Source organism: Anas acuta, chromosome 12 (assembly GCF_963932015.1).
Source record: "Anas acuta chromosome 12, bAnaAcu1.1, whole genome shotgun sequence".
NCBI classification, from domain to species: domain Eukaryota; kingdom Metazoa; phylum Chordata; class Aves; order Anseriformes; family Anatidae; genus Anas; species Anas acuta.
Window position 1 is genome coordinate 4,369,294 of NC_088990.1, and position 21,150 is coordinate 4,390,443.

General features: G+C 42.7%; 1 protein-coding gene across 25 annotated transcripts in view; it reads left to right on the forward strand.

Moving 5' to 3' along the window:
- Window positions 1–21,150, forward strand: part of LOC137863007 (protein FAM169B-like) — a 262,188-nt gene that overhangs the window by 41,840 nt on the left and 199,198 nt on the right. For 20 of the 25 annotated variants that reach the window (XR_011100644.1, XR_011100621.1, XR_011100624.1 and 17 more), the window contains exons 10-13: window positions 11,904–12,100; window positions 14,296–14,475; window positions 17,546–17,714; window positions 19,191–19,663. The gene's annotated coding sequence lies outside the window, so the exon portion shown is untranslated. The remainder of the gene's footprint in view (window positions 1–11,903; window positions 12,101–14,295; window positions 14,476–17,545; window positions 17,715–19,190; window positions 19,664–21,150) is intronic. The other 5 variants (XR_011100622.1, XR_011100628.1, XR_011100627.1 and 2 more) reach the window with 5 other exon arrangements.

A 21,150-nucleotide genomic window follows, 5' to 3' on the forward strand; every position in this document is an offset into this window, starting at 1 on the left:
GAGTAGCACAAATGGAAACTGCACCCAGATTGTGTCCCTTCATACTCTTGTCTCATCATAAGCTTGGGTAGGACTTTTCCATTTCCTGGATTCCCAGCACTAGATAATTCTGTCTCCATTGTTTGACAAATAATTTAAGAATTTATTTTTCTGTTTCTGACCCTTCTCTGTCTATTCCATACTTTGCTGTAGAGTGCTGAGTGCTTTCTGTGCCTTTCTTTTTATGTAATAACAGCTGCCATGTAATAGGCTGTGAATGTTTCAGCATTAGAAAAGCAAATATGTTCTCTACTTGCCATAGAGGCTAAGTTTCTTCCTTTGCTACTTTTTTCTATGTGACCATTCCAAAGGAGAGAAGAACAGATGAAGAAAGCACAAGATTTATTTATTAATTTATTTAATTATTTTAATTTTTTGAAATGTTTCAAGTTTAGTTGAATTGATATAGTAAAACTTCAGTGCAAAGACAAAGTTGTCCATTAAAGGCAGCTCACCATCTTAATCAAATGCAGACATTTCAAAGCAAGTCACTCTCTGTTCTTTTACTTGCCCCATGAAAGCCCAAAACTAAGTCTGTGTTTGGGGTGATTTCCCAGTCCCCCAGGCCTGTACTATCCCGCTCCATGATCAGTGTGGCGTGATACATATGTCGGCTAAAATACAGGAGCTCTGTCCAACTCTTAGAGTTTATCACATCAGTAAGTTGGGCTTATGTCCTTCCTTGCCATCTCCATGATGACATTAATGTATTATGGGATCTGTTTGACCATTCATGAGCTGTTCTTGAAGGATGTGCTTGAGATCAACTTAAAACTTCTGTAACCTTTCTGCTGTGTTTTCATGTTATTGTTTTTTAACTTTTAGTGTTTTAGAAATACAAATTAAACACTTCTAAAGAACCAACTTTCAGCTTTCAAGTATTACTTGAGAACTAGAAGTGACCCATCCAAGACTGCCTTATAAGTAGGAGGCAAAATTAGGGGAAAAAAGGGCTAGCTTGTCTGAAGTTGTTGGTCAGAAAGAGACTAACTTGGCACCTTTGCATTGGCTGTGTCCAAATAAAGGTTCAGTGACATCTTAGAGCTGAATGTCTGGCTGATGTAATTGGGATTGATTCTGTCTAAATGACCCATGTTCCTGAAGAAAGTCTGGTCAGTTGTATTGGAATCATTTAGGGGTGTTCAAATTACATTTTAGCATCCTTCATTACCTAATTATGACCTTCTTAACATTAGCATATCACCGATGTTGCAGAAAAAGAGAGACAAAATTAATATGTCCAAATAGAATTTCTGTTTTGCCAAACCTGTCACTCAACTGCATAAACAAAGAGTGCATCCATATATAGATAGGTGCTTGGTATTAACTTAGGCTTTCCTTCATGTATGTCTTGCTGCAGATGAGCATGCAATAAAATTTTAAGTACACAGGAGACAAAATTAGGAGTTTGTAATTAGCCTGCTTTTCAATTTGTTTCCTCTTGCAATCCAGCTTGATGGTAAAGTCCCTGTTTAATCTTCCCTATTTGCCTTAGACTTTATCCTTGCTTTATTGAATTTTTGTGCCTTGAAGGTGTTTTGTCTTTTTTTTTTTTTTTTTTTTTTTTTTTTTGATGGTGCTTTTTTGAAGCAGTCTTTTTGGTTTTAATTTAAAATGGAGGGTTCATTTTTTGGAAGATCAGTAACCTCCATCTGGAAGGATTCTTTTCTTGCGGCCACTTGACATGTAGATGAAGTTGAACTTCTTTTTTAATTCTCAGGGAGGAGATCAGAGGTTGCGTTCACCATCATGAGTACATTTGGGGATGTCAGTATTCATTCAACAGCATCTGATTTGTAAATTAATAGCTCAGCCTCTCTGGACTGTGGTATGTTAAAGGTCAGTGACCATGAGCGGAGAAACACTTTGGAGCGATTTGTGCCCTCTGGTAAACAGAGCGGCCCTGGTTTAATGGCATTAGTTCCATGCTGCTTTTAGAAGATAAAGATGTGCAGCATACCTTCAATCCCCCTACCTAGAACCAGTAATCCCCTCCCAGCTTTCTGCAGGGAGGGAGAAGAAAAAACCTGTTCCTAAAAGGATTAGTTCAACTCACTAATTTTTGAAGTTTCTTCCTGCTTGGCATGTCCCTTCTCTTCCAAGCCTTTGATAGCTATCTTAACTAAGATGCATTTTAGGTAAATGACATCTTCAAGCTGCACAATATAAAGGAGCCTTCTGATTTCCCCATCCTCTCCAGATCCTGGGGTTGGCTCAGTCTTTTTTTAAAGCTATTTCTCTTGTGCTGCATGCAGAGCCCATCTGCTGTAATACAGACTGAAATGCTGCTTTTATCCTTGTTTGCGTAGAAGGTTGGTGGGTAAATCAATTGGAGTGAAAGACGTATTGTCCCTCTTCGCTCCATGTCACAAGCACAAATATCTTCCTTTTAAAGTGTCTCTTGGTGGAAGCCAAAGCCTTTGGCACAAGCCACCTCTGCTAGTTTGACCCCTTTTGTGCATCTGGAATGGAGGAGCACCTCTGAGAAGCAAAGAACAAAACCAGCAAAATAGCAAGAGAAGAGGTCACGAAGGGGTCTTGCTCCCTGTAGACATCAGAAGTTTCTGCGAGATGATATTTAGCATGTCCTGCCTGAACAGTTAAGGCATCAAAGGCGCCAGCACTTCGATAGGTAATATCCTTGGGATGGATCGCAAAGCACATTGATCTGCCGTGCTGGGGTGGGAGGGAGGGACCTGATGTCTTTCTACTCATTGAGGTAGCTGAGACTGAGAGCTTCAGAGAGCCTTTGGCTTCCAAGAGATGGATGTACCATGCTGTGCTCTGGCCTTGCCTGGCTTCTGACTTATAGGCCTAAGCGTGCAGAGTGATGTTGCAGTCCTGCAGAGGAATGGGAAGGCAGGTTTCTACCAAAGACAGAGCTGACATCAGTTGCAAGCAATAGAAGCGCTTGATTTTTGCCTCTGTACTTTTGCCTGGTCGTAGCCTTGCAGTGGCGCGCTCTCAGATCAGCCAGTCTCTTTGATGCAGCGTAATTACAATGACAGAGGTGATTCCCTGTCCCCTGCCATGCTGGCGATGGGGTCTGAAGGGGAGGTAAAACATATTCTGATAATTCACCTCTCAACTTATCAGGGTCAGGACAAACAACCGTGCCTGTTCTAGCCAAGGGGAAAACCCACTGGTATTAGAAATCCAGGAGGCAGGCAGTGTTCTGCTGCTCAGAGCCCAGAAGTGTGGGGTGAGACTACCCTGGGAGTTTTGATGCTGGGTTATTCTGTGTATTTGTAGCAGCGGATTGGTTTAACGCTGATCAGAAAGAATCATCTTTGCCAGATCTCATGGTTGAACCCCTGCACAGGACAATAAGCTCATACAGTGATGACGTGAGCTGAGTTGTGTTCTTCATTGTTGTTATAGATTTTACACGGTCCCTTGATTTCATCTGCAATTTTTCATGCGCAGACGCAGTTCTGCTTCTCTCCTTTTGTATCCTGCCCAGGAGTAGTGTGGAGCCTCAGACGAGTGTGTTTACCTTCACAAAACCCTGCCAATAACTGCACTTGATTCAAAATGACTTACCCCAGATTCACTTCCCTTATTTTTAAATAAGCATGGACTGCCAGTTTTTATATATAATGCCTTAAAAAAAAAAAAAAAAGGCAAAGGAAACAACTGAAAATAGGAGTCAGCTGATATAAAGACACATGATATAATGCCATTTGGGCTAAAATCTCTACTGGAACTCAACCAGGGTGAGACTCAGTGTTGCTGCTTTCTGTTGCTGACCTTGCTTGTACAACAACCATAGCAGCATGCATCAGACCTGGCTGTCCGGCCACAGCCTCTGGGTAGATTGAGCCCTGCTGAGTCCTGATGGTGGATTATTCATGAGAGCCAGCATCCACCCTGCACTGCTGCTGAGGGTGCAGTTTGGACCCAAGGATGCTCACACTAAGCTTAGTAACCAACTCATAGTACCACTTGTTGAGAAATGCTGTTTGAATCTGTGGCTTCTGGTGCTAAGGAGCGAACTCACTGTGAGCAAAAATTAGCCAGGATATATTTTGGGTTTTATTAAATCCCCTTAAAGCTTTCCAAGTCATTTGCAGAGGCACAGATGTGCCTCAGTGAGATGATAGGTTCTGGAAGAGAATGAGGATGTTGGCTTGGGGAATGGAGGGCGATGAATTAGAGCTCCTTTGTGGAAGTGCGTCTCTTTCTGCACCAAACTGTGGTTTCAACCTTACTAATTAATGTTGTTGTTTTTCTTCTTACTGTAGTGTAAGCTGTCCTAGCCTGACCTATTGGTTCATGAGATAAAAAGGGTTAGCTAATCAGAATGGAGATCCCCTCTACAGGCTTAGCCAAATCTTTACTAAAAGTATAATATCCATGAACACAAATAGGACAACACATCTAAGAATTATGTATCTGGAAGTTTAAAGGGGGTAGTGGTGTTTAAAAAAAAAAAAAGTCCATGTTGCTTTGAGGTTATTTTAAAAACTGAAACTGAATAGGTCAATACCCCTTAAGCTTTTTGGTCTTTAATTCTCTTAATGGTATGGCAAAAATCGTTAATTGTATTATTAAAAAAGCTTTGAAGACTGTATTAATGTAATGTGACCTCGGATCAGTCAAGAACACATTTTCATTATGATTAAAAGATTCCTTGTCCTGAAACATTGATCTCATCTTCAGCCGAGTATGTCAGATGGAGAGGGGCTGTTACTGTGTCTGGACAGTAGATGGCAATATTGCATTTCTTTCTGCAGCGTGCTCAGCTGTAAATGCTCACCTCAGAAATGGGCCATGAACTTTTTCCCTCAGTTTCCAAGAGCAGCTTTGCACTTGCAGTGTATTAAAAATTCCAGAAGGAAACTAATTCAAAATTAAATTGTGAATCCAAATTTCTTCAGTTACTGCTCTCAGGTGCCTGAGCTGCAAACTGCAGGACCCAAACTGCCCTGATCCTGTGCATCAGCTCTGAGAACGGGCATGGACATGTTAGGGACCATCAGCATTGCCTGTCTTGTAGCAGGGTTTCATGGAGGCAGGATGCGACCTGTGTAAGTAACATCACCCGCTTGGTTGCTGAGATTTTTTTCAGCTTTTTGGTGGAATTTCCACCTGTGATTGCATCAGCAGAGTGAAAGCTGTATCAACTAGTTTAATTAATTTCATTATTAGGGAAGTTCAGAGAGGAACCCAGCTAGTGTGTCCTCCTTTGTACTGCGGTGTTTGGACAGCCCTTAGAGCAGGTTGTATGAGAAGAGAGACTTTACGAAGAGCTAGGGATGAGGACGGTGTGTGTTACAGGGTCTTACGCACATCAACTGTGCTGTGCCCTGACATGCTATGCTGCTGAGTAGGCGGACAAGGATTTCGGAATGAAAGTGACATCTGAGGTCAGCAATTTATGAAAATGAAATGCACTGTGGCAGCTCCAACATACCATGCATGTAAAGTGCTACCCCTTGGTTGTCCTGTGGGCATATGCCATGTGTCTCCACAGCTTCGTGAGGCACCAAGGTAATTGCCTTAAAACTCCTTGCTACGTGGGGTGTTTCAGGATGCTAGTGTACGCACTAGGTGATGGGAAGCAGAGGGGTGCACTGGCTGGTGTTAAAGCTTCAGTGCTGCTGACTTTGCTATAAATAACTGCTGTCTGCTGTAATTGGTCACATCACAGTCCATGGTGATCTTTTTTATTATTGCTGGCTGCTGGAAAACTCCCGGAGGCGTAAAATAGATACCAGGAAGATCCTGCACCCAGCAATGTTTCCCCATGCGACACAACAGGGTAAAGCAGAAATAGTGTTTACAAGGAGATGGAGAAGAATTTTCTGCAGCAGGAAGGAGGGGGAAAAAAAAAAAAAGAAAGAGATTGCACCTCTGAAATGATAGCAGCAGGCCATCTCTCATGCAGGATATTGCTGGGTCTTGTGGAAAGAGAAAATCTTCATAGGGTTTCTAGTGATGCAGTGAATGGGTATTATTTGCCTCTGACTTACTTATGGGTATTTTTCAGCTCTCCATAAAATAACAGCGTCTTGCAAGAAATTGAAAACTAGAGAAAAAGAAGTAGGTAGTTGGCTTTTGTGAGATGTGTGTGGCTAAAATATAGAGTATGCTTCATCCCAAAGGATTCGGAACAATTCACAGACCAAGAGTGCTCAACACTACATGCCACCTGCCCTTAAATGGAGCACAGCACTGAGGTGAAGCTGCCCAGCATCAGGAATCAACACGTCTGTTGAGGAAAGGCAGAACAGCACTGGAGTTTGAGTGGAAAGGGTTGAATTGCCAAGCTTTGCTTGGAGGTGAGCATCTGAAATCCTCACTGTTCTGCAAAGTGAGAGCTGTAGTGAACCACTGAAGAACTGTAGTGGCTTTAAGGCCACCAGGTGAGTGCAGGTCATCCTCCTGTCCTTAATTTCTACCTCTGTCTGAAGCAGCATTTGCCCCTGTACAACACGGTGTGGCATGGTGCGTGCATTAGGGAATGCATGCTTCACTGGCCTAATAAAAACTTTGCTCGTGTTGACAAAGAATTTATTAGAACTGAAATCTTTCCAGCATGACAAAGCAGCTGGCACAGGGAACAGGACTGTGGAGGGACTTGTCAACAGGCTCTCAATTGACTTTTGCTGACTGATATCTCAAGATTAGGTGCTTTGGAGGACAGTTAATATAAGAAAGGATTGCCATCAGATCTTGGTTTCTGTCCTGGATATTTGCTCTCGGCGGGAACTGCCTGGTTCCAGCAGTGTGTTTCCGTGCATTTTGGAAGGAACGCTGGAAGCCCGTGTAGCTTTGGGTCAGAAATATGTTCTCCTTCAAAACATGCCAGGGAAGTGTCAATGGGACAGAAGTGGGCTGAAAAGTCCCCATGGATGAGAACAGCAGGCTGCCATCTGTGGCCTCAGACAGCCCCACCAAGTACTTCCTGGGGCTGGGTTTGGCAGCAGGCTGCAGTGCTGTGAAAAGGCAGGTACCGTATGAAAGCCATTGCTTGCTTATGAAACAGTCTAGTTTTTTTCTGGCATGGATTTGCTCCTCCAGGAGAGAATTAACTTGCCGTGATTGGGAAGGTGCCTCGCAGTAGTAGGACATCATCTGCTTAATGTAGTGAGTTACCAAAGCAATGAAACACGTGTCCCTTAGCAGCACAGCACTCCAGTAGCAGGAGGCTAGCCGAAGACTTCCACCTGCTGAGCTTCAGCCTGTGCCACCCCTGCTGTCTGTCAGTGTCTGTGGGTGAGGATGAATACCCAGAGCCGTATGCAGACCACCCGGTGACGTGGTGCTTTCCTTGGTCTCCCGGCTTTCTCCAGCCAGGATTCCCAAACTCTAATGAGTGCTTTCAATCGTTTGTTGCGCTCATGAAGTTAAATGCCTGCATTTATCTTAGGTGCCAACAGAAGCAGCCTGCTTATGTCCAATGTATCGCAACTACAGCGTGATGATTAATGTATAGCAATTGCCCCTCAGACAGTAAAACTGAACAAAACCACAACCAAACTGGAAGCAAATTGTGGGGCTGGTGGGTAGCTAACTGATAGAATAAGCTGGAGAAAAGGGAGGAAGAACTTCAGTAATGTCTGAAAATCCAGATGGAGAATTTCAGATCTTTGTCTTCATTTGAAGTCTTCATAAATGGGAATTCAGCATGGAGACTGCTCAAACCAAAAGGGAACAGTGTTGAGAGAAGATAATGACTATTCAGAAACAGTGAAGATAGTCACCTGAGAGAAGAAAGCAAGCTCTGGGAGTGTAAAATCCCAGCCAAAAACAGTGTTAAAGTCAAGGAAATGAGCACATCTGAAGTAGCTCCTGAGACCCAGGAGTAATCCTGAGTGACCAGTTTGGATTCAGCTAAGACAATGATGAGACAAAGAATTATGTTTGGAGGAGGCTGTGGTGTTCTGCAAAGTGGTTAGAGAGAAAGCTCGTCTGGCTTTGAGGACCGGGCACCAGAAAAGAGCCCCTCTGATCTGATGTCGAACTTGTATTTTCCACGCTAATTTGCGCTGCTCTGGCACCCTGCATAAAGATGAAGGTAAGTTCTCCTATTCAAGCAGTTCTTTCTCCTTCAAATGACTAGTTCTCATTGTGAGTAACTAATTGAGTGAGGGAAGGGAGCATCAGCTCCTCGGTTGCTGATGTGGAGTTTGATTTTTGTTTCACTGACAGTTATTATTGTTGCTCTTGTCTTCAGGTACCAGGAGAAGAAATGAGCAAACTCCTCTGACACCAGTTTTCACCATGACAGTAATTTGAGTAGAAACAGCTTTGCCTGCAAATAAATAAATAAATATTATATGAAAAGCTTCGGATGGAGCTGCCATGTTCATTCTTGTTTCTAAAGCCCCCACAGGCCATGTCACATATGTGGGTCATGAGGTCTATTGATTATGTGTCAGACCCTTAGGTGTCAGTAATCAATAACACTAACCTGCAGAAAATGCAGCAGAGATTTGCTAAACCAACTCTTCGCATTGTTCTTACTCTTGTATTTACATTTTCTGTGCCTCACTAACAATAACAAAATAACCAGCAAAGGCAGGGGAGACAAAAATATCATTTGGCTACCAACTCATTTACTGTCCATATTCCTCTGATTTTACATGGCTCTGGGTGAGATGGCAGGATGAGGAGGGGCAAGACAGGAAAGGGTATTTCCAATTGAATGGCTTCTGAGAAGTAGAAATGAAAGTGATTGAGTTGGGAGGACCTAAACATTTTGACCCTGACAGCTTATTAATATTTAACAAGGTGCCAGATTTTTCTTTGACACTGGAAATTGTTGCGACTGCCTGTCTCCAGCAGCCTGAATCTGCTTTTGCAGTCCACCATATCTAATGCACCTGCTTCCAGTCTCAGATACTTCTTATTCACAAATGCTTTCCTTTATTTGCTATTTCTGAGAATTAGGAAGGTAGTTTGGCAGATTAAGTTATGAATTTTTTCATTCAAACTTCATATCTCTTTGTGTGTGCAGTGGGCCGCTGGGCAGACTGTGGTTTTCTTGTGTTGATTGTGGTTTTTCGAATCATTCCTCAAAACAACTTTTAACAAAACATTGTATTTATTTTTCCTTCTTAGTTTTCAGATTGTTTGTGAGCTGTTCACTGTGACAGTTAAGTCTTTTAAATGTAAGCAGCTCTGATGAGATAAATATAAGTATTTGGAATTTGTATTTTTATTTGAATTAATGCAATACTTCGAGACTGTGTATGAAATTGGGATCCTATTGGGGGTGGGAGAAAAGTCTATGCCATAAAGATAATGTAGCATCGAACGAGCAATACTCAATAGAGGAGATGAAGAGTAGGAGAAAGTAATATCTTTATGTATAATTTAGGTGGTCTGCCTCCCCACTCTTTTGGTGCCTGTCTCTCTCTGCATTATCTAGGTGGATTAGCTTCCTAATGTAGATGAGTAGACCTAAATGACTTTTCCAAGGTCACACAAAAAGTTTGTGGCAGGGCTGGATATTGAACTGGTTTAGCAAATACCAGTCCAGTGTCCTGAGTATGTTAAAACAAACAAAACCATTCAAACATCCATGGGCATTTCTCATTCTGTACTCTTAACTAAGTCAATGAAAAACTCAAAGACTTCTTTAGATAAAGAGTTGGTTCTGTGTTAAACTGACAGAGAGGATCCCTAGATTGCAGAACTGTTGGGTTTGGATTTAGAAATTTCCAATCCACACCATGCATGAATTCTCAAGGCTGTTTCTATTAATGCTCCACAACACAGGTGTAAACTTTGGGATCTCTGAAGTTAATTTTTTAGGGTTTTCACTTGGAGATACTTGTCAGTCTACTAGAGTAAATTTTTCATTGCACCTCAAGACATACGTCAAGGCACTTCTGTCTTTTTTGTTGTTTTGAAGAGTAGTCCAGAAGATCTTTAAGAATTTCATATTATTTTTTACTGCTCCAGCTGCGCTGTAACGTCTGATTCTGATAATTCATCTGTTCCCCTTATAGAACTAGGCAAACATGCGGTGATTTGAGTTTACAGTGTGTATTTATGCCTTGCCATTGGGGAATAGGCTTCCATTTTGTATTTGGAAAGTTTTAAAATGAAACCTGAAAATATTTTCACTCTCTTTACAATGTTTAAATTGCAAAGCACCCTGTTGCTGCCTTGAGCTTTCTGCATTGTGAAAAATCAGTCATTTCAATGATAATCCACTTACAACTGTGCTCAATTACCCACTTGCACTGTGAGTTGCCAAGTATTTGCCTAATTGCAGAGGATAAAACCTCTTTGGAAAAATTGGGTAAAAAGTGACTGCCAGGAGGGATAAGGTTGGAGGGAAAGACTGCCAGGGAAGGAGGAATGTTTGGAGTGGGGGGCTGGAAGAGAGAAGGATGTAAAGAAGAGACATGGAAAATGCAGAAAAGTCAGAGATCCCGAAAGAAAAAAAAAATCAAGGCAAGAAAATATGAAAGCAGTGTGGATTGGTGGAAGAGGTCTGGTCTAATAGATGGAAGAGGAGAAGATTTATGTCCAGCTTTGCAAGTGAACTTCTGGGTGACCATGGACCATTTACATCACCTCTGTGGCCTCAGTTTCACCTTCTGTGAAATAGGTCCTGTGGTACTTACCCTCCTCTGAGATGCACGGATGGGAAAGGCTAGCTGAGAGCTTCTCTAAGACTGGTTGTTCTGATTTATTGTTTTTCCTTTGCTAAGCCAGCATTTAGCCAATGGCACTCTGCCCTTTCACTTGTAGGAGAACTAAAAACCTAAAGAAAGAAAAACACACTGCTCCTCAGCTCTCTTTCGGGAAAGGAGGGAGGCTTTTAATTATTTAAGCATCTCCTTTTCATGTTGCTTCTGGTTTTTGAATCGTTATCGTTATAGTTGTTAAGGCTATAGGCTCTGCATAAATCATTTAAATAAATAATAAATAAGTCATATCATTAAGTAATACACTGGTATTATTTATGGCTGTAGGGAGAGGGTAGGATGTGGAGAAGATTGTCTTTAAAATGGAAAGAAGTCTTTGCTAGGCGCCTCATTTGAAACCCTGCCTTTTGGGGTTGAGGAGTTCGCTTTTGGAAGCTGTCCTGGGAGGTGGGCATGCTCGGAGAGAAATCCCCACCAGCTGCCTGCCTCTGATACTGCTCTTGTTGGGAAAACTGCATGTCCCATGGCGTGGCCCCTACTGAGCGCAGCTGTCCTCAGACCTCTTGTTGTTCTCCTTGTTGCTTTTCTCTCAAAAAGGACCCGAGGTTTTGCATCAGGCAGCGCTCAGTGGTGCGATGGTTTGGGCAGGTTTTATGACTGCTCAGGTCCAGTGGCAGCACACGCAGAGCATCGCCTCCAAGGCATTCTTTTGTGTAAATGGATGAAGGCGTAATATTTAGTGGGCTGCTCTCAAAGTCTTGTCTCACAGCCTTATCACGGAAGTCTTTTCTTCCTCAGTAAAAGCAGAACCCGTCATTTCAAGTTATAATAGGCATTCTTATGATACATATTTGTGATTAAAGCTAGGATGGTGTTACTTTAAAATCTTATTTTTGAAATGAGAAAAATAATTATGAAAATATTTTAGTTTTAGAGTGTTGCACTCCGCTCTTATTGTTGCTCTGAATGTTTGTTTCTCTGATTATTTTTCCTTGGCTGAATTTTCCACGCAATTTAAGTATTCAAAAGGAAAAAATTGCCCCAGCTAGTCCTGCTTCCTGGATGTGGCTCATCATTGCCAAGTGGCTGGGGACACGTCAGTTCTGTAATTTGGTGAAAATAAGCAAGACAATTATAAAAGAATTATCAGTGGGTGATGAGAAGAAGTACAATTTTATCAATAATTATGTCTCTGTGCAGGGTGGTAAGTGTGTTTACTGAACTGTTACCTATAAATGCTTAACTGTTTTTCAGGACTTCTTAAATCCAGATAAGTTACTCCTTGGGACCTGCCCTGGGCTGCTCGTTGTGCTGCTGTGCACAGGAAGACTGGAGCGTAACATTAGTGCCATCCATGCCACGCTGAAGAGTGTGACCCTGTGCTGAAACCTTACGATGCCTCCCAGACACAGAGTCAGACAGCATCCCCACAAGGCTTCTCAGTTGTATAGGTAAAACTGAATTTGGGTGCCTTTTAGGCTGCTGGGGACAAGAGCAGGGGAAGGGGCCAGGCAGGCACTGGTTTCTCTGGAGGGTTTGAGAGGGGAGAGAAGTGGGTCGTCATGGAAAGCACAAGGAGGCTTTTGCCTCTGTTGAGTGGGATGGGACTGAACACAGTTTGTGTTGCTGGGAGAAATTCTGTTGTTTCTCTGAGATGGATTAGCCATGTATTTTGACCTTCTTCTCAACCCCAAAAGTCGCAGCTGCAGTTGGGTCTCGTGCTGCTGCATACTCTGGGCAGCTACTACGGGGGCAGCTTTGGTGGGAGCCATACCCACCGATTTAGTCTCTAGAAGCACTGGGTTTTCTCTTCCTGGGGGGATACTGATGTTGTTTCAGTGACTGGATTGACATATCACACAGAATCACAGAATTTCTAGGTTGGAAGAGACCTCAAGATCATCGAGTCCAACCTCTAACCTAACACTAACAGCCCCATTAAACCATATCCCTAAGCTCTACATCTAAACGTCAATGTTTAGATGTAGACAACGACATGGTGTTCAGGACTCAGATACACAGGCGGTGAAAATATGCAAGTCTGATGAGCCCGTTCCCTCTGCTCTCAAGAGGAACATGCATGCGCTTAATCCCACAGCAGTCTCGCACCATTCCATGCTGTGTTTTAATATCACATACCACCTGGTGAAACCCAGCTCCTTGAGGCCATGTAACGTTACTGTAAGGGTGTCCTGGATGAGCGGGAAGTGAGGAGATGCGGTGCTTGTTATGAAGCAGGTAGCTGGCTGCATGACCCCTGAGTCCTTTAGCCCTAAGCAAAGATCTGTGTTTACTTCCTGAGGTGCTGTGTTCCACTTGTCCTAACTGTCTTGCAGAGGATACAATAGGTGGTTTTTTATTGTCACCACTTCCCTGAACTCAATGGTGTTGATCTTGTTTATGCCTCATTTATTGCTGTGCATGCCATTTTCATGGGATTTTTTTTAATTGCATTTCAAATTCAACTTCCAAGCACTGGCTTGAAGTTCTAGAATAACTACTTTTGCAGGACTTCCCTTCCCCTATATAACCAAGGATTACAGTTTTCCACTGATAGGTCCAATGTCTTGAGGAGGTATAAATACGATTTCCTGGCCTTTGCCTGCTTGTGAATCAGCTAGGTGAACCTGGCTCCAGCGAGGTGGAAAACCTCAGAAGTTTCTTTTCCCCCGGGGCAGGATCCATCCAACTCTTTGCCAGTGAGAAATACCACCAAGTCAGCATAACTAATATTCGGAAACTTACTGCTGTCCTTACCCTTAGTGCAAGTCCCCAGCTGGGATTTCAGCTCACTGCGCTTAAAGGCAGAGGTTCGGTGCACTGAAGCAGCTGGCGCATGTGGCCAGCACACCTTGTGATCCCCTCACCTGCTCCCACCAGTCACCGATGGAGTTTCCTGCTGCTTATTTTGAATTGGCTTTAATATTCTTTTAAATAATTCTTAAGCGTGACTTTTTCAGTACAAGACTGGGAACTATGACTAATTATAAAATCATTACATGATTAAACTCAATTAACTTCAAATAACCCTTGAAATTTGCTTAATGTCAGCCCTTGGCCCTGCTCGAACCAATAAATATTGCTCACCTTTTGTAATGGCTATGAAGAGAGGTGGATGCAGAGCATGATTGTTCAGAGCCAGCTGAACCAGAGATCAGCCTTACAGAGCAGGGTTAAACGGGTCCCAAAGAGCTGAATGCTACCACAGCAAGGAGGGGAACAGAGTCTTCTGCTCCTAGCTGGGATATTTTTCCCCATATTTTTCTCTTCAGTAATAAAGCTTTGAAAAATTCTGTTCTGCCGTCCATTCAATGGTCCCAATCTGCTTTGCAAATGTTAATAAGGGTTAAACCTCACAAAACTACCGAGGCATGGGAAAGTACTGTCATCCCCTTGTAGACCTGGGAAACCAAGGCATAGATGATAGATGAGTGAAGTGAATCGCACAAGGATCAGTAGCAGGAACAAAATCCTGAGACTTCTGTCCCATTGTATGTTTTAGCTAAAGCTGTTTCTTGCATAATGCTGCAAGTTTCATACAGCTGTATCAAAGAAAAGTTCTCCTTTCTCAATTATTGGGCACATCTGGTTGTTCTGGGGTGTTTTTTTTTTCTCCCCTCCTTTATGAAGCCATCTCTGGTCCCAGTCTGTCTTACAGCTAGATTCTGGCAACAGAGCTGGCAAAAGCGTGCAGAAGAATCCCAGCAGCTCTATTTCTGTGTTCAGTTCCTGTGAGGACAGAAGGGGATGTCATTACTGCTACTGTTCCTGGCAATCTGCTCTGACTGGGAAACTGGAGCGGGCAGTAGCATTGTTCTCACTGGAGGTAGGCAGTGGATGATGGATAGAATTTTCCCAGTAGGTAATTAGATGGGCACGGTAACTAGACAGTCATAAAGATGCCTGATCATCTATTCTCAGATGTCCCGTGTATGCTGTGCAGGCCATGAAATGTTCTCAGCATCTTCCTGACTTCCAGCCCTTCTCCATTACAAATCATAGCTTTTGTGATGAGTCCTGCCTGAGAGTGGGTTTTGAGGCTCCTTGAGGAAAAAAAAAATTTTGACCTCCTGCCTTGCCCCTTTTTTTTCTTTTCCTGGAGACAGCTCATAGCTCTGCAATCACTGTCAAAAAAAAAAAAAAAAAAAGCTGTATTTGGGAGCTGGCTCTTAAGGAAGTGGGAGAATGGTTGATTGATGTACCTCTGTGCAATAGAGCAGTGTATTTGGGCCTTCAGATTTTGGAGACTATATTTTGTGTGTCTATTAACGATGAATGTGAATGGATCATCAGTGTTGACTCATTAACAGAGTCTTCTTTTTCCTTTGATTGCTGAAACTCATGTAGATCTTTATAGACTTTTATAGTCCTCTTTATAGAGGACATCACGTGGGGTCTCAACCCTTCTGTTAAACAATAGAAGTAGTGAAAGAGAGAGGGAGACAGGATGTAACCACTCCTCCCCAAACATGGGTCCTGCATCTCCAGCTCACTGTCTGAGTCTGGTTTCATGGCTGGGAGTGCCCTAGGGTCATCGCTGAGCAGCTCGTTCAGCTCTGACTTGTGAATGATGAATGCCCCCACTTAAATTACAGATCACTGTCCCATGACAAAAATCACCACTATTGTTGGCCTTTGTTGGCCTCCTCAGGGGCAGCAGGGGGTGACCAGACCATGGCGGAGGCTTCACTTGCTGCAACACCGCTGTTTCCTTGCTGGTAAATGGAAATCTGACAGAGGTCCGTCCTGCAGGATGTGTGGTGGGGAAGTTTGGCTCTCCACGTGCCATTCTGCCTCTTTGCTGTAGACAGGGTTTTCCCATCTGTGGTAGTGCCAGGCAGATTAGTTAGGGTCAAAAGCTGACTACTTGGATATTTGACCTTTGAATGAACCTCGCTAAAATAAAGACAAGAAATGTGTTCTGCAGTGCTCTCGCCAGTACTTGAGGATGGATCTGAACATCAAAGGAAGGGTAGCTCAGAAAGACAGAGCCTCAGTTGTGTTCTTGAAATTAGAAGAGTGTACAAATTCCCCTCATCTCTTTTGGGGGAAAAAAGCTCCAAAGTGAGTCTGGCCTATGCTTGCTGTTTGTAGTGTATTGCTTCATTGGCCATGACAAGTCCTCATAAAAAATAGTTTGAAGAAACAAGTTAGGATCCAAGATGTTAATGAAATGAAGGGATCATTACGTGTAGCTACTTTCATTAAAATCGTTTCTGTGCTAGAATTAGTTTGGGCAATATCTGTCCCTCTGTTTAGATAGAAAGTCCAGTTATCAGTGCCTGCTCATCGGCTGTTTTCTGGGGACAAAGTATAGTCCTGTGAAGTCCTCTCTTCCCCGCAGAAAGGAGCGAGCATAGCAGAAACAGCAGTGGTGAGCATACAGTAGAAGTAAAATACAGTAAAAGTTTGGGCTGTTCTAAAGCACCCTGCAGCCTGCAGAGAGCTGGGACAAACGTTTGGCAACAACTTCTTCCCAACAGCGTGCAGACCTCCTGCGATGGGTAGTCAGTGGCAATGGTAATACCTCCCTGCTGCCCCCTGACAGATTGATTTTGACCCTTTACTTCCCCTTCCAGCTGCTAATTACTTGCTCATGTGCTCTTCTAATGCCCTTCCACCTGATGCTGGCCTGGCTTTGTCACTTGCTTGTCCTGTGATTGCCCACCCCACCTTTTGGCTTACAACCCTCTCCTTGCTGCCTTCTTCCTCCTGCTGCCCATTGCAAGGACCACTGATAATATCCAAAACATTTAAGGCAGCCAGTCTGTAATGCCCCCTTGTTGGTGGGGTGGGGGAGAGGGAGTGAAATCAGGGTTTTCCCTTTTAATTCGTGCTTTGTTGCTGCTGGCTTGACCTTTAGTCAGGTGCCTGGCTGTTGTTTGCTCGCTGATGGGTTTTACAGAGTGGTCCCTTGTAAATCTATACAGAAAGGGCGGGAGAGTGACTGGGGACAGTACACCACTGTTTTATTTCCTGGGAGCCTATTAAAGGCAGTTTCCAGTTTATCTATCTGTCTCTTTGTCAATTTGCCTCCTGTGTCCGTGCACTTGTGCATTTATTTAGTGGTAATATTAGCTACTGTATCACCCTCTTGGATTGTGACAGTGTGTTTCAGAATAAAGCCAGGGATGCAAAGTGCGCTGAACCCATTATGAAAAAATAAAAGGGCTTTCCTTGATGGCATTTAGCTCAATAAACACAGTTTGTCAGAGATGTCTTTATCTCCTTACATTTAAGCGATTAAATGTTGGTAAAAATAGCTTCAGAAATAAAACATGAAGAGAGCTTCTGGCAAAGCCCTGTCCAGTTTAATTCATACATTAAATATTTGCTAGTAGGGTCAAAAGCTGAATGCTTAGATATTTTGCCCTTTGAATGAACCTAGCTAAAATAAAGACAAGGAAATCAGTTCTGCAGAAGCTGTCTCCAGAATACTAGGATCAATTTAAACATCAAAGGATGGAAAGATCATACAGATGGACAGCCATATTATTCTGCACAATTAATACTCAGAGAGGTGTTTCCTGAATTCTGAGTCTTGCGCAGGGAAGATAATATTAAAATTTCAGAGTTTTAATTATGTAAAAGACAGTCCTTGATCCTTAGCTCCTGAAAAACAGAACAGTTGATTTTGCATTAATGAATGTAGAAAACATCCCCCAGCCTGAATCTCTGCATTGATGCAATCTTTTTACGGTCAAATTAGCATTTATATTTCTAAAGGTAATTTTTCAACAACACAATAAATAAATGATATGCTGGTAACCTCCAGATGGATAAAGTGGCGCTCGCGCAGCATTTACAATGTAAATTGGCTCGGTGTGTCCTGGGCAGGGTGGGCAGGGAGGGCCACACTGTGCTCGGGGTCTAAAGCTCTGCTTCATGCCCCACAGGCTCCGTCCGTCCCTCGGCAGGAACCCTTCACTTGGCAAGAGGTTGGCTCAGGGCGCTGCCGATCCTGTTCACACAGCGGGCAAGATCCGTGGTGACTCCAGGCTTGCTGGGAGCATCTGTCCCTCGGGCCGCTAGGTTTGGGGTGCGCTATCACCACCTGGTATAGAGGTGACTTCTAAGAAGGTTTTTCCACGTTGGATCTTTCATGTTTTGGGGTCGAGCTCTTTGATATTGAGGTGCTGAGGAGAAGGGAAAGAGCAACAGGCAGTTGCTGTCACCAGCAGGAGTTGAGGTTTGCCCGATGTCTGCTCTAAGTCTGGGCAGCTCTGCTAGTCTCTGAGTCACACTTGTGCTTCAGGTTTCAGGGGCAGCTGTATCCTGGTTTAATAATCCCCCAATGTGCCTTATTTTAATAAGATTCTGGCCAGGATCTCAGGTTCAAGGTGAATGATTTTTGTAGTTCAAAAGTATCACGTTCATGCTGAGATTTTTTGATAGCTACTAAAACTTCACTTTTAACTGGATTTTTCTGTAGGCATCTAAATAAATGTTCTTATGTTTGTTATGTGATTTCAAGAGCTTCTGTGCTCTCAAAGACCATACCACTACCTTTTAAGTTACCTTGCTTAGATGTCAGTACTTTGAAAACCTTAGCCATGATTATCTCATTGTATGTTACCAAAATTCAGTTTATTTTTTTTAATAAAGGACTAGATTACATCATACAGATTACACCATACCACTTAGTTTTGGATTGTAAATGCTGTTAAGAATAGATTAAAATAAATAAAATTAGGCCCAAGGTCCTGACCTTTGTCCACTGAAAGGCAATACAAATTTTGTCATTTACATCCATCAACTCTATCAGAGCAATTCTGCACGGTGATGAAAGGACGCAGTATTTGCTTAGTTTGGCTCATGTGGTAGTCAATGGAGTGACTCGACTTCAGAAGCAGAGCGTTGCCTTGCCGTACGTAATTAACATTACAGTGCGGTAGGTTCTGCATATGAAAATCCAGGCTATTGTAAATTGTGGTTTCCTTGCCAACCATATCTCAGCTCTCACACTTCTGTAGTTGTCTCTATGACGCTTTGTGCATACCACTCACCTAATACTGGAGCTGGGGGGATCTGCAAAATCTAGCTATTATTCTTTCCGTTTGAAGTATTTTAATATAGAAACAAAAATAAAATTTAAGATGGTTCACTTCCCAAGTAATTCTCTTCCAGAAACATTCTACTAAACAGACTTGACATTGGGAATGTTTCAAAAAAGGATTTTTTTTTTTTTTGGCAAATGCATGTAGCTAATGAATTTGCATTCATAAATGTAAGCATTTATATCTGAATTGTGATTAAAGCATTAGATTTGACTCTTCTGCCAAACTGTAGGTCATATAGCATGAATTTTGTGTTTTGAATATTTCATACTTAGAGCAGTCTGCTTGCCAGCAAATTATAGACCAAGACTTATTCCCAGAAATTACTTTCTGGTGATGTTCAAATAATGAATATATGTTTGTGTCTGGGCAGAGGGAGGAAGTTAATTTCACTGGTAGTGTTGTTCGCAGCACGTTATTTGGGCAAGTAGCCACCAAGAAAACTTTCTTGAATTTCTTCTTTCTCTCTTTGATTTGTCCCCAGAACACACTGAACTGGCTGGGTCTTCAACTAAGGTGCGATTGCACCTTAAAGCTTGAGGAAAGAGAGCAGGAACTGGCACCACCCCATGGTGGAAGCTGCCTTGTTTTATTCCTAAGTCTCTGTATTGCTAACACAAGATAATCGTGCCAGAACCACAGCAGCTGTGATTTGGTGGCTTTGGTATATTCAGTGGTCAATGCTGTGGGGTCCTGCTCAGTGACCTGCCATCCTCTCAGCACCTGCCCTCATGATCTCCTTACGTAGCATTTACAGCCAGGCCAACTGTGGAACATGAAGTGCGATTTGATGCACTGCCCTTCATGGCAATAACGAGATGTTGTTCTGTTTTCCTTGCAAATCAGAGATCTTTGCTGCTCTTCTGCTTCCTTCCCAATGCAGACTTGATAAGAAGAGACTTCTGGCAAGCTGTTGAAGCCAATCAGTTCCTGGACTGCAGAGCAGCCCTTAGTCAGGTGGGTGCAAGGGAGAGGACGGTGTTGTGCTGTGAGGACAGGCTTGGGTGCCAAAGCAAACTCTCAGGCTTCCACCTTAGGCTGGTCCTGCTGCCAGAGGTGATGTGTTGTCAAACTACAGCCTCCTTTCCTTACCTGGGGTGTGTATAAAGAGGGATTGGCATCAGGAACAGGCCATTAAGCAATTGAAACTCTAATAGAAAAACATAACCTTATCACAGATTTTTTTTTAAAAACCCTCGGAAAATAGCTCAAATATAAGGTTAATTGGAGCCAGAAATGTCAAACTAATGTAGCAATTTACCCTGGGAGACTGCCCTGGCCTTTGAGTATAGCAATAGTACAGACTACTGAGTAGGATAGTGGAGAAATATAATAGGATTTTATGTAGTCCCCTGTCATATTAAACGTTCTTTGCAATTAATTTCTTGTTGCAATGTTATTTTCACTGACCTATTTTTTTTGACCTCCTACAATCTTTAAGCTACCAAAGTAGGGCGTACGGGAATTCACGTTTCTTAAAAAAATAAAAAAAAATTTAACTTATAACACTATCAATATACATGTTGCAGTGTAGACTGATATTAACTCAGAGTGATAAAAAATGCCATTGGCTCATTCTAGAGTAGCCTTTAGTCTATGAGCTGTACTGATCCATTCAGGAAAAATGCTTATTTTTGAACAGCTCGTTCAGAAACAAGTGGGAGTTCTCTTGGACTGAGAGTTTGAGGATGTCTGCCCTGTGAATGAAACATGATAGGTGGTCTTCTTTTGCGCCTTCTTGTTCCTGGCTCTTTTTCTTCTGTTATCTGGACTTCAGACTAAGCTAGTTTTGTATTGTGATCTAGCCTGGTTAATCTAAAGCTACTGGACTGGAAATGAACAAAAATAAATTCCCTAAGTTGTGGAGTAGCCAGGGAATCCTGGTAGATTCTGACTCTTCTGACTCTCGCTCAATCCCTTCCACCTTAGCTAGATCAAATATCCATCTTCATTTTTAAGCAAACATTACTGAAGTGCTTTGCTCTCTGTATTTTTATATGACTTCCACAGTTTACTACAGAAGCAGCTGTATTTCTCTGGAGGCCTTACCTTTCCCAAAGGCATCTCTTTGTCTGAAGGTGCGCGTGGGTGGGATAGTTAAATCCTAAAATAGCGCACTCCAGGGCAGAGTGAAACTTCCATCACGGAGGCAGATAGATGTCTGTTAGAAACAATGCAGGTGGTTTGGGAGGAAAGGGGAGCTACATAATCTCTGGAAGTCTCTTTCACTGCTGTGTTTCTACCATTCTAAATGATGTAAAGTGCTACCCCAGGATAGTACACCTGGTACCCACCTTTGCAGTCAAGGAGACAGCTCAAAGGAGAGAGAACAGTAGAGGCAACAAAACTTTCCAATCTTGAATAAGAACTCTTAACGTAAGCCCAAGTGTTTTCCAAGCAAGTGTCCTTAATGTTTTCCCCTGTGGTGGTGGTAAGGATATATC